Source organism: Beta vulgaris, chromosome 2, assembly GCF_026745355.1.
Source record: "Beta vulgaris subsp. vulgaris cultivar EL10 chromosome 2, EL10.2, whole genome shotgun sequence".
In the NCBI taxonomy this organism is placed as follows: Eukaryota; Viridiplantae; Streptophyta; class Magnoliopsida; order Caryophyllales; family Amaranthaceae; genus Beta; species Beta vulgaris.
Window position 1 is genome coordinate 22,101,034 of NC_079203.1, and position 11,507 is coordinate 22,112,540.

Here is an 11,507-nt window from a genome sequence, read left to right on the forward strand (position 1 = left end):
GTCTGTGTACGAACATGTTAAGTATGAGATTTAATTATTAGACTTATATCATGTTTTTATGGAAGATTGATGCAAGCATGTTGGTTGAAAACTTTATTTATTAATTCACATGGTGGAATTAATATATTTATTGGTTTGGATCATGATTAAATCATGGTGTTCCCTTATATTATAATTTTCACTACTTTATGAGGACTGTGGGCCTTATTTGGTAAGTTGATAATTTATACCTTTGGAAGGTAAGTTGGTCGTTGGGTAGGTTCAACGAATAAGAAAGATTGGTTTCAAATAAGGATATTCTTGGGTTGTAAGTTGTATGATCACTTATTTAATCCTAAGATAGAAGAAAGAAAGTTGTGAATGTTTCATTATATTATTTGTGTTGCTTGTGTGTCATAATAAGTAATAATTGGTAAATCATGTAAAGTGAAACTTGGATATTGATAAACTTTAGACTGGTGCACGTCTAAAGTTGGACAATCAGGAGTTGGGGTACAAGGTGACCATGCCATGGCTTTTTCTAAGAATCGGATTGATCACCGCTCCTATTTTTATTTAAAAGGTTCCTCGATATCGTCGGTCATTGGGAATATGGAGTCGCGCCTGTTTTCGTCTTCCTAAGTGAAGGCTGGTTTTTAGTATAAGTTATCTACAGATTGTTAATTATGTTATTTATCCCTGCTTAATTTTTATTAGTATCATGTTAGGAATATTCACTCATTATTATGTAGTACTCGATCAGCTTTGCTGACTACGTGCTTTGTTTGTATGTGTTGATCATGGCTCTGTCTTATTGATCCTGTGATGACCCAATCTTGGTGAGCAGGTTCTCTAGTGCATTGACATCTATAGGTGTGAGATGATGCATCATGGGGTTTTGGAAATGGAGAGCTTGTGTAACATATTGATTATTTATTGTTTCATAGTAGATACATTATATTTAAGTTTGGTTTGGAGTTGAAGTTAACATTGTTTTTTGGTTTTTAAAGTTATTTTATATTTATTATATTTCAATTCTAAAGTTTAATTATATGTTTTCTGCTGCAAAATAAGCCGATACATTATCGCACGGGCAATAATGTTTTGATGATTCTCTAAGTTTTATATTTGAAATGTATTTTTGAAAGAGAGAGAATTATCGAGGTGTTACAAAGTGGTATATGGGAGCTTTAGGTTTATTTTAGAAATTTCAGGCGCCTAACTAGCTAGTGATTGAAATGAATTTCTTAGAATTGAGCTCCTTCTTATTCGTTATGGTTAAATTAATTTTTTAAACACGTTATTATTTTAAAGTAGCATTCGAAAAATTGTATTAAAAAATAAAGTTTCGAAACCTTTTTTTATGGTTCGAATTGTTTTTATTTTATTTGTGTGAATTATTAGGAAGTTTTATAGTTCGATTTTTTTTTATTTTGTCGAAATTTTTTTCTTTTCTTTTCGGAAATTTATTAAGTTAGATGTTTTTATTTTAATTTTATTTATTACTCGAAAATTATATACTTATTATTCATTATTTTAATAGTTCTAGTTTATTTTATTTGTTGTATTGTGAGTATGGGTAGTATAGGAAGGGCATATATGATAGAAATATTATATGTCTGCATTAAATAGTTAGTTCAACATGATTATATTTTTCTTCTCTGCTAACTGTTTATATTCTTATGCGTATGTTGTCAGTGGTGACTTCTTATTGTTTATTGTTGGAGATTGCGTTCAGGGAGAGTACTAATGTATCGATTGCAATATGTTTATTTGTTGTAGATCCTTAACAATGTCTGAGAGGCAAGGTAATAGAGTAGGAAGCTATCAAAAATCCTATTATAATAAGTGATGATGAAGGTGATAGGAATAACTACACCAGACCTAAAAAAGATGTCTACTATAACATTGAGGACATAGATGAGTTCGAAGATGAGATCTTCACGCCTGAACAGTACAAGGAATCTAAGGACAAGAATGATAGTGTTGAACCTTGGATCACTATTTATGTATTTATGTTAAAGAAAAATATAATATATAATAATTTCGGATAGTTGGCCAACAATAATTAGATTTATTACATAGTACTTTTCTTTTTAAGAAAATATAATGTTATAGTTACAATAGTTATTTAATAATATCCTTTTGGAGAAATAAAAGTTAAATATTTATTTATTCGAGTGAGCAAGAATTCATTTTGGGTACGTGTTGAGAATCTTTTTATTATTTAATATAAATATTTTTATTAGACCTGATCGAATTTTCTTATAACAGTAGTTATCATGCAATCATTAAGATGACACCTTTTGAAGAACTATATGGACGGAACTGTAAAAGCCCCATTTGCTGGAATGACTTTAGTGAGAATATGTTCTTGGGGACAGAGTTTATTAAGGAAACCGTAAAAATAACTTATTCAAGTTAGAATTCAAGATGCTCAAGATAGGCAACAGTGTTATGTCGATCTAAAGTATCACCAACTAAGGGTGTCATGAGATTTGGGAAAAAGGGCAAGTTAAGTGCCAAATATGTTGGCCCATATGAGATTTTTGAGCGAATTATGGAAGTAGCCTTTAGGTTGGCATTGCCAATGGAGTTTGAGAAGATGCATGATGCGTTACATATTTGCCAACTCAAGCAATATATCTCTGATGAGGTCATATACTAGAGCCTGAGCAGATCCAAGTCGATAGTAACCTCACATATGAGGAAAAGCCTGTGAAGATTCTTGATAGAAAGGTGCGTAGTACACGCAAGGATGCCCATATCGTGAAAGTACTTTGGTTTAATCACGAGTCTGAAGAGGCAACGTGGGAAGTCGAAGATGAAATGAAGAAGAAATATCCAGAATTGTTGCTTGAGGTGAGTTACGGGGGCGTAACTTGTTTTCTGTAAAGAGGGGTAGAATGCGATAGTATTTCGCGCTTTTTACCTATTTATGCATATTTTGGCGATTTGCACATGTTGGTGCAAAACAAAATGAGTCTCCGCATAAAAAAATGTGTTCAAGAGTAACGCAAGTATTTCTCAAATGAAAAGTTAGATTAAATTTTCGAAATTAAATAAGGAAATTTTTGTGTCAAGTTTCGGGACGAAACTTCTTTTAAGAGGGTTAGACTGTAATTCCCTGTAAATTTATGCATTTCATAATATATTTTAGTGTATATATATTTATATTTAAATATAATTTAGTTTCAAATAATTTATTTATTTAAAAGCTTGACTATTTTGAAAGTCAAAGGAATTATTTTAAGGATTTTAGTTAAAATATTTTGTTAAGGCATGCTTTGAAAAATATTTGAAATACTACTTGAACTTGGAAAAGGATTTTAAATGGGCTTAAGGAATCCAAATACTAATTGGAATAGGAAAGGTACTTCTAATGATTTTAGGAGTTTAAGTCACCAATCCTATTCATTATTCAATCCTACTCAAAACCCAATTGTCTTTTCCTAAGCCCAAAAGGAAGACATGCTTATAAATACCTTTAAACCCAATTAATTTACCCACACAAAATTCTCTCTCCTCCCTCCTACAAGAGAACTGGCCCCTATTTCTTTCTTCTCTCCTTCACGTTTTTCCTCTTTCTTCTTCCTTTCTTCTCTTTCAAGAAACACTTTCTTCTTCAACAAGAAATCTCACAACTTCACAACACCACCACCACTGTCGACCACTGCTGCTGTTGTTGCAGCCTTGGTCCCGCCAGCTCAATTCTCTTGTTCTTTGTTCTTGTGTTGGTTTCATTACTTTTCTTCCTCCTCAAGTATTGATTTAATATTATGTTTTTATATTTTGTTACAGTACTAATTGTGATTAGAGGCTTTAATTTACTATTTTAATGATGAATATATGATTATATAAATTATGTATTGAAAAAATACAAATCCAGATTGGATTAGTATGTTTAAATTGGAATTTTAATTACCAAAGCAAGGATTTTTAGGGTGCAATGTTAAAGATTGAAAAATCATAGTAGTATGTTATAAGCCATGAAATTGATTAAACTTATGAACTTAAGCATGTTGAAGTAAGTTTAGAGGGAGTTTTAATAAATTATAAGTTGATGGAATTTTTTAAAGGTTGTTATTAATGGAGTTTCATGGATTTTAATGACTAGTATAGTAGTATAATGCTAGGGAGTATAAATAATTGAAGTTTTAATGATTAAAACAACTTTTAAATATTTTCAAAGGAGATTTAACGTATTTTAAAGTTGCTGGAATTTATTTCGAGTATTGATTATAAATTCTATTGGTTGTTTTATGCGGAGATTTCTCTCTAGGCGAGTTCTAAAATTGTTAAAAGTGGTATATCAACTTCTCTACACAAGGTATGTACACACCCATGTGTTGTTTTTGATATAGTATCATGTTTAAGAGGGAAATTTACATAATATCATGTATAGGAACTTTGTGAGTTCATATATGATAGCTATTAGAATTGGACTTGACATGTTTTATGCCTGTGTGGGAACATGTTAAGTATGAAATTTAATTATGAGATTTATATCATGTTTATTTGGAAGATTGATGCAAGCATCTTGGTTGGAAACTTTCGTTATTATTCTACATGGGAGAATTAATATATTTATTTGGCTCCATTAAATCATGTGTTCCCTTATATTATTATTTTCACTACTGTATGAGGACTGTGGGCCTTATTTGGTAAGTTGATAATTTATACCTTTGAAAGATAAGTTGGTCGTTGACTAGGTTCAACGAATAAGGAAGATTGGTTTAAAATAAGGATAATCTTGGGCTGTAAGTTATATGATCACTTATTTAATCCTAAAATAAAAGAAAGAAAGTTGTGAATGTTTGATTATATTATTTGTGTTTCTTGTGTGTGATAACAAGTAATAATTGGTAAATCATGTAAAGTGAAGCTTGGATAGTGATAATCTTTAGATTGGTGCACGTCTGAAGTTGGACAGTCAAGAGTTGGGGTACATGGTGAGTGTGCCATGGCTTTTTTCTGGGAATCGGATTGATCACCTTTCCTATTTTTATTTGAAAGATTCGTCGATATCTTAGGTCATTTGGAATATGGAATCGTGCCCGTATTACGTCTTCCTAGGTGAGGCTGATTGTTAGTTATACAATTCGGTCTAATGACTATTCCATTAAAGTCATAAAAAAGATCGTTAGAGTTTAGTTCAGTGTAAGTTATCTGCAAATTGTTATGTTCTTATTTATCCCTGCTTAATATTTAGTAGTATTATGTTATAAATGTTTACTTATTATTATGTAGGACTCAGCTTTGCTGACTACGTGCTTTTTTGTATATGTTGATCATGGCTTTGCCTTATTGATTTTGTGATGATCCATTCTTGGTGAGTAGATTATCTAGCGCATTGACATCTGCAGGTGTCCACATGATGCATCATGGGGTTTCGGGAATGGAGAGCTTGTGTAGCATATTGATTATTTATTATTTTATATTGGATACATTATATTTAAGTTTGGTTTGGAGTTAACCTTAACATTGTTGGTTGGTTTTAAGTTTAGGGTCGTTATAGTTCGGTTCCTCGTCCTCGGTGGGTAATTAATCATTAAGCTACTGGGCTCTAGCATCGCGCATTCTTTTCTCCAAGTAACTCAACATGAGGTACCACTTCCCTTTCTGTGTTTATCGTTCATAGTTTGGCCTTCCATTTTTCAGAATATCAGAATATTCGTTCTTAATTCCGGCATAAGGCTCATCGTCTCGGAGAGTGTGAATCAACACATCGCCCTGTTTAGGTGGCGTGAGGTAATCCGAATGCCCGTGACCTTCATTGAGGTGGTAACACTTCATTATTAAGCGCAACCTGTAGATGTAAGCTGAAATAGACTCCACTGCCCTTATCCTTAGAAGGTAAGGTCCTTGACGAGGGGTTCTGGTGCATTTCTTGGCAGTCAAACGTGTCTTGGCCATCTAATAATATATCATAAACAATTAATAAGTACCTTAAACGAGCAGTTTCATGCACACATAACCCATTCGTACCCATACTTAATCCTTAAATCTTATTTTAATCGTAATTCATTTCTCCTAAATATTTTCTATTATCTTGACTACCTAAAGAAATTTTAATTTTAGCCCTATTCGATTTATTTTCCGTAATTACTATATTTTACAATTTTACTCTTTCCCTAGTTAATCTAAACTCCACTCGGATACCATTTTGTAACACTCGCGCTAACCCGAACCCTTCTTTATTTAATAAAACTCGAGATGGGGGGAAAATCCACGAGGGTTCGACTCAAAAGGCGTGCTACCGCCACACTTATCTCCTTAGAAATAAATGCAAGGCTAGATTAAATCATAGTAAACTCAAATTAATTATTAATCTTTACAACCAAGTAAATCGTTCATTCAATATTACTAATTACTTAAGTATTTCAGAGTTCCAGCGAAAGCTAAATGAAGATATAAGTGGATGACAACTCTAAATGATCTCCCTTTTGTTCACCCTTCGATCAACCACCTACACAAATACATTGGAAATAAACAATAGAGACAAGCTCCCAAAAATCAGAAAAACTGAATAATTCTAACTCCATCCCGTAAAATACTTAAGTTGAAAATACTTTGTAGAATAGTAGGTTAATAGGTTTATAAATCATAGCACATATACACATATATATACGATGAATAATCACATAATTAATTCAATTAATCCATTTATTCAAGGAGAGGAAAGAGAACGCCAGTAAGCCGGGGTCAATCCCCTGCAATCACTTACTTCAACATTGTAGGCTGGGGGCCAATCCCCTGTAACCACCTACAGATAACATAATGGCCATAATAATAAAGTCCTTGGTATGCACACCCCTTCTACTTGGATCACTACAAGATAGAAGGAAGACAAGTAACATAAAATCATCATAGTAAGCAGAAAACATGTAGGTGGCCGCTGAACATCCCATATACGGAAACCTGTTCATCATTTCTCTCTGATATTTCACTTTAAGTGATTAATAGCTTATAATTCAAGTCATTACATAAAACATGTACGCATTTACGTCATCTTATTTAATCAAGTGTGAACACATTTAATCTAATATGATCTCAATCCATGCATAGCGGTTTCAATATTTCATTTCATAAACACAATCGTCACTTGAATTTATTTAGTACTCTAATTCATAATTATTGAATTATCAAAAGTTCTTACTAATTCCAAATTTCATAAAATTACAATGATGATGATGATGATGATGATGATAACCATAACATTACTAAATGACATTAAACGATTTTAATAACATGAGTAAAAGATTAGTGATTAAGTTGATATAATAACGACGTTAATAACGTTATAATAATGATCATCTTTGTCATATCGCACATCGTCCATAGTCATGATTCATAATCGTAATCCATAATCATTATCCATTTTATTCTTCGTATTCATAATCCACATTAACTCGATAGTTATAATCCATAATTAGTGTCCATAAACACATAATCATGTAATCAAATCGTTTTATAGTAACGGGATCTATGTTTAGATGGACATCGGAGATCATCTCGTGACGCGTGCCCAAAAGTTAGTTCGCGAACGAATTAATGAGATCGGAGTCTACAATAGCCATTAACGAGATCTAAGTTAGTTACCTAAATAAACCCTTATTTATATATATATATATATATATATATATATATATATATATATATATATAATATATTATAATTATATATATATATATATATTAAATAAACCAAATGACTTAAGGAGATTCTTAATGATTTTTGAGAGAGTTTATAAATCAATGTTTATGATTTTCAAATCATTAATGAAATTATTTTAAGTACTTAAATATTACTTCAACTTAATTTTTCTCTAACTTAAAAATTACTTTAAATATATAAAACTAATTTTATTGTACTTCTTACTTTGTTTTAGAAAATTAAGAAGTATTTTCAAGTTATAAGAGAATTAGTTAATCTAAAACATACTAACTTAATAAAGCAAGTTAATTTAGGAAAGTTATTGGTTTTGTTTTAAATAAAAAATAATAATAATACTTAATAAAACTAAAAAAAGAAAAAAGGATTTTTACACTTTTACTGATTCCTTAAATCAGTTTCTAAAAACTGATAAAACGAGACCAAGGAAACGAAGAAGGGGAAGAAGACAGAGAAGGGCGAATCAGAGGGAAAAGAAGAGGAAGGTGGCGTTGGTGGTGGGCGACGGCGTACGACAAAGCTCAGGCGGGGAGGGTGGTGCAGCTGGGCACGGGTTATCGACATGGAGGCAGAAGAGGTGCTGCGAAGGGAGGTTGCGCAGGAGAACGTAATGACTGGCGGGTTTGTGGTTGCAGTGCCGCGATGATTCAGGGTGGCCGATGGTGGTTTTCCGACGATTAAGAGAATCAGGGGGAATGTGTTAATGGTGGGTTGCAAATTTTATTTTATTTTTAGTTTTTCAAAACAAAATTAGAAATTTAGGGAGAAGAGAAAGAGATTGAAGCAAACCTTTCAAGTTTATTTTCTTGAGTAATTTGGGTAAATGTAATTCATTATTTATAGAGGGTATTTGGTTAGAATTTTGAGGTTTGGAGGTCAAGCTCCATTAATGGTGAGGTATGGTGAGGTATGGTGGAGTATGGTGAAGTAAGGTGTTTGAGTGTTACTTTTGATTGATTTTGCTCCCAAAATCTAGAATTTGTTGATCGAGTTTCAAATTTTACTGATAATCACGTTTATTTCTTCCTTTGGCTCTGGTCATCCAAAACATTAGGAAGGGAGGAAGATGATAATCACGTTTATTTCTTACTTTTTTTGTTTTTGTTTTTGGCGTTTTGTTTTTCTTTTTGGCTAACAAATATGCCACATGGGAGATGGGCGTGACATTGGGATTTATATGGGTTTGCTAATGTGGATGGACAATTCTCTTTTTTTTTTTTTTTTGAGGGAAGTGGATGGACAATTCTTTGTATAAGAATGCCCACAACCAAGTAAAGCCTTCAATTAGCATAATTAACTTATTTAGAAATAATGAAAATGAAGAATTAGTTTTTTAAATAAAATGAATTTCAATTAAATTATTTAAATAAACTCGTTAAATAATTCATAATTATCAATACTAGGGGAAAAAAATGGAAGGGCTGCAGATAGCCCAAAAATCCACAGCTCTTCGTAAACGAAGGGCTGCGGTTTTTTTAAAAACGCAGCCCTTAGAGTGAAGGGCTGCGGTTAGCCCAAAAACCGCAGCAGTTTACTCACCCGCGAAAATATTATTTCAATGGGCTTTTCAATATTTTGAAAGGAATTCAGTAGGCGGGCTTTTAAAATATTCGGCACTCCTTATTAAACCCTCATTCTTTCTCCTCTCTCACAAATCTCACGCACAAATCTTCATATCTTCACACCACCACCACACCCCCTCTTATGTTGCTCACACCACTCTCGTCTCCTCTGCATCTCGTCAGAGCTTCGCGCATGGCCGCCGCTCTAGCCTTCTCCTTCTCTGTACTCGCGCATGGCCAGATGTTAGTCTACTGGATCTCTTCTTCTTCGTGGATGTCTTACTCGTTTCTGCGCATCGCTTCGCAATGGAACGCTGCCACTCCCCTACGTTGTCGTGCGCACCACTCGCGTCTCCTCTTGTCGTTCACACCACCACACACCCTCTTCTCGCGCGCACCACTCGCGTTTCCTCTGCCGTCGCTCACACCTGATCTAGGGTTGGTTTTTTTTTATTTTAGTTTGTTATTTTTTGTATGGTATTTTTATATTTTTTTTTGTTAATTTCAGGTTTTTTAGTTTAATGGAATTAATTTGAGATGGTTCGAGATTAGTTTGAGATCTAGGGTTCGAGATTTACTCGGTTTTTTATCAATTTAGTTTTTCAAATTAAATTTTTTTTTTTATTTTGTGGAATTAATTTGATTTTATGTTGTTGATTCGTGTGAGAGAGATTTCTGTTCAAATTTTGTCTTGATATTGTTATGAGAATCAGTATTTAAGTTTAATCTGGATGATCTTTGTGAATTTGGTTGCTGGAGATTGTTTTGCTGTTGCGAGACATACTAGTTTACAGTTTTTACTTAGTTTTTCGAAATTCTCGCTGTTAAACAAATTAGGAGGCAGAAGTGGCGAAAAAAATATTTCCACAAATATTTCTTTATATTTAGGAGTAAAATAATGCAAAAAAAAAAAGATTTTTTTTGTTTCTTTTTTGGTCAAAAGGGCTGCGGTTATGGTCAAAATCGCAGCCCTTTGTTCAAAGAAGGGTTGCGGTTTTGGGCCTAAATCGCAGCCCTTTGCGGTTTAAAACCGCATCCCTTCACTTTTAGTGAAGGACTGCTACGTAAAGGGCTGCTGGCCAAAAACGCACCCCTTCCGTTTTTTTCCACTAGTGCAAATATAACTAAATTATTAGAAAATTAGATTTAAGTGGAAATAATATTAAACCTTAATAAATAACAAAATATGCTATGAAAATTCGAGGTATTACAATGAGACATTAACTTCAGCACATGTCCTAACCTTGCTTAACGGGATAAGGGATATGATGTATATAGTGATGCGTCAAAGAATGGGTTAGGTTGTGTTCTTATGCAAAATGGGAAAGTCATAGCTTATACGTCTCGCCAACTGAAACCATATGAAGTTAACTACCCAACACATTACTTAGAGTTGGTCGTAATTGTCTTTGCCTTAAAAATCTGGAGACATTACCTTTATGGGTGACCCGTCAAATTTTCACCAATCACAAAAGCCTCAAATACATCTTCACCCAGAAAGACCTTAATATGAGACAACAGGTGGTTAGAGCTCATTAAGGACTATGACTTAGACATATAATACCATGAGGGTAAAGCAAACGTTTTTGCTGATGCGTTAAGCCGCAAATCTAGCCATAGCATGAACACCTTGGTAGTTGCCTACAAACTTTGTGAGGAATTTTCAAAACTCCAAATAGAAGTGGTTCATAAAGGGGAAGTAGAAAAGCTATTGAGTGCCTTAACCATCCAGCTTAGCTTCCTACATGAAAAAAGAGAAGGTTAGCCTGGGGAGGGCAAAGCAGAAGGGTTTGAAATCCATGGAGATGGGAGTATACGCTACAAGGGTCAGTGGTGTGTACTGCAAAAATGTGAGTTGAAGAAAAAGATAATGAGTGAAGGTCATAACACGAATTATTCCGGCCACCTAGGGGGGTTTAAGTTATATAAGGACCTCAAAAAGATGTTTTGGTGGCCTGGAATGAAGCTGGCAGTAGCCGAGTTTGTTTCCAAATGTCTGATGTGTCAAAAGGTTAAAAGTGAACACAAGAGACCTCAAAGAAAAAAAAACCTCAAGACATTCAAACATGGAAGTAGGATTCGATATCCATGGACTTTGTTGTAGCCTTACCTAGGAGTCGGGGAGGAAATAATACAATACGGGTGATAGTGGACAGATTGACCAAGACTGCAAGATTCATACCCATGAAAGACACATGGAGTATGGAAGCCCTAGCCAAAGCATACATTAAACATGACATACGATTGCGTGGAGTACCCATTAGTATAATGTCGGATAGGGATCCACGATTC